Below are 2,856 nucleotides of genomic sequence, written 5' to 3'. Positions count from 1 at the left end.
GCGTAGCCAGGCGCCGAGCTGCGGCCATCACACGTTGTTTATCAGCAAAGTTGTGAAGCTTCATAATGATGGGTCTGGCGCGCTGGCTGGGGCCCGGCCTCGGTGCTAGAGAGCGGTGAGCGCGGTCTAGTTTGATCTTCCCATTTTTAGTTGTGAGCTCGAGATAGGAGGGGAGCCATGACTCCATGAAGGCGACAACATCATTTCCCTCCGTGCCCTCGAGAAGCCCGACCAGGCGAAGGTTACATCTGCGGCTGCGGTTCTCTAAATCGTCCATGTGGTCTGCCATGTCAGTTACTTGTTTTTCGAGTCGAGCCACTTTCGCCTGCAATACACCTGCCGTGTCTTCCACGCCTGAAATCCGTATCTCGGCGTCTCCCACCCGTGTCGCCAGAGCCTGGATCCGAGACGTCTGTTCACGGATTGCGGCCAGCACAGTATCAACTTTAACATCCAATAAAGTTGTAATGCTGTCAGTTATCTTACTCAGAGCCGCAAGGATATTCGGGTCGATATCACTCCCAGTTTCCTCAGCGTCAGCGGAGATTTCTGTGTCGCTGGCGTTAGCTTCTTCAGGCTCAGCCGCCATAGGACCCACAATGTCGCTAGCTTGCACAACCGGAGCTGTCTTTTTCTTAGACCTGACGTTAGGCATTTTAGAAAAATAGTCGTCCAGACTCATTATAGAGTTACTCCCACGCACATTTGTAACGTTTCACCAGGTGAACACGTATTTTAGACGGATAATCGGGGGACCTCACCGGAGCACAGCGAGACGGGTGTTCGCGCTACGACGCCATCTTGCCAACCGCCTCAGTGTCATCCTTAATAGTGTTGTTAAAGTGAAACCCACAGTATGGAAAAAATTCCAGTCCAGCCCTCACTTTTCTTGAGCATTCTCATGGAGGTTCTGCCACTTTAGGTGCCACTTCAAAGCAACTACTTGTCACTGGCACTATATTATAAAGCCCTCCAGCACAGGCTCTGCACCAATGCAAGTTTATTAACCACACTCTGTGATGGTGAAGCACCATCTGACATGGAGGAAAGTCCATACACTTAAAATATGAGTTCCATTTGATTATTTCACAGCCTTTCCAGTAATAAATTAAATTAAATCGAGAAGTGTCTCAACCTTTTTTATTATATTGTTGATATATGTCATCTCATAAGTTATTGAGTTACAATGAACAAGAAAGAACAGAGGAATTAAGATGGAAACATTTCAGAAATGTTGTTAATAAATACATTAAACAGAAATATAATAGTTTGACATCTAATAAAAATTTAGATGATTTTACTCTATCCTTTAGAGAAGTATAGATAGCAATAGAGGCTTATTGGTAAGTGTCTGTTTCCCAAGAAAGGACAGAAGTATTTGTATCCATCCATTCATCCACCCATCCGTCTTCTGCTGCTTATCTGGATCTGGATCATGGGCCAGCGTTCAAACCAGAGATGTTCCCCTGCCACCTCATGCAGCTCTTCTCTCATTCCCAAGCCATCTAAGAAATTTCATCTCTGCAACATCTCTGGGGCCTGCTCCATGTTCCAGTTGGTCATGCTCACCTTTCCAGCTCACAGTCCCAAGTCAGACCATGCATCCAGCAGCGGCCGATAACTATAACAAAAAGAGTTCAGGTGGCTTACCTCGGCTGCAGTGGCTGCGACGGTGTCGCGGCTCTGGCGGCCTGCCACGGGTCCAGTGGTGGCGGCGCTGCAGCTCCGTCGGGTGGCCATGGGTCCGGCAGCAGCGGTGAAACAGTTCCGGGGGCGTGCCACGGGTTCGGTGGCGGCAGTGTTGCAGACCTCTTCTGCGGGCAGTGCTGGCTCCTCCGGCCCGCTGAGCTCCTCCATGGGCAGCGCTGGCTCCTCCAGCTCGCTAAACTCCTCTGCGGGGAGCGTGCACTCCTCTGGCTCGCTGAGCTCCTCCAGCTCAGGCTGAACACTTCTGGGTGGCTCTATAGCAGTAGGTGGTGGAGAAGATGGCAGAGTGGTGGCTGCAGGCAGACGAGACGATGGTGGCACATCCGCTGCAGATGGTGAAGCAGGGAGTGGTGTGGAGACCTCTGACTGAGGTAATGCTACCTGCACTAACGGCTGGCTTACAGCAGCGTCACCATCCACTGCAAACACAAAAACAGATGGTGTGGGAAATGAAAAATTATCCTTAACAGCCGGCTGTAGAGATGTCCGGGAATCCGGCTCCTCACCGCAGCCGGATTCCCGGAACATCGTTTCCGTGTAGACGATGGGGCTGGCATGTCAGGCTGTGAATCTACCGGCTGTCCAGGCTGGTGAGTAGCCTGAGTTGGAGAGTGGAGGTGGAGGGTGGAGAGCAGGAAGTCCGTGGCGACTGGGTTGAGAGAGTCCACCAGCCAGGGAAAATTAAGAAGCGTTTCCTGCAGCTGCCTCTCCACGGCGCTACGCAACACTTCCTCAGACTTCTCCCACCACAAGTCACACAGTTTATAAACTTTATTAGTCACCTCCCTCTCCTTAGCCTCTCCATTGAGTCTGCTGGATCCATGCCCTGGCAGAGTACAACACCCACCAAGAACAAGTCTAACATATTGCCGGGAATGCAAACCAAACTCTCACTGCAGTTGTGTAGGAACTGTCAACGTGACTGATCCCCAACTTGTGGAGCGCCCACAACAGGACACCCTGGTTTCCCTTGCACCCTTGAATATCCTCAAGAGGATACAGTCCTCTTTTCTATTCTTCTATTCTCATTTAATAAAGAAACCCTTCTGCAGCTGCAAGTGTGACGCCACACAAAGCTACACTCATTTGTCACACTCATTGTAGAGAATGGACTGGAATTGGGCTAGTGTCTGCATGATGAAGAGAAGG

At 50.5% G+C, this 2,856-nt stretch overlaps 1 pseudogene; it reads right to left on the bottom strand.

Moving 5' to 3' along the window:
• Positions 1-1,578: 1,578 nt before the first annotated feature.
• On the bottom strand, positions 1,579-2,539 carry LOC147331080 (uncharacterized; annotated as a pseudogene).
• Between the last annotated feature and the right edge of the window lie 317 nt (positions 2,540-2,856).

Source organism: Aulonocara sp. 'chitande type north' Nkhata Bay, linkage group LG5, assembly GCF_057382095.1.
Source record: "Aulonocara sp. 'chitande type north' Nkhata Bay isolate Kocher_YH1m ecotype deep benthic linkage group LG5, A_spYH_male_GT1.1, whole genome shotgun sequence".
NCBI lineage: Eukaryota > Metazoa > Chordata > Actinopteri > Cichliformes > Cichlidae > Aulonocara > Aulonocara sp. 'chitande type north' Nkhata Bay.
The sequence above is the reverse complement of the archived record's forward strand: the minus strand, read 5'-3'. Positions and strand labels throughout refer to the sequence as shown.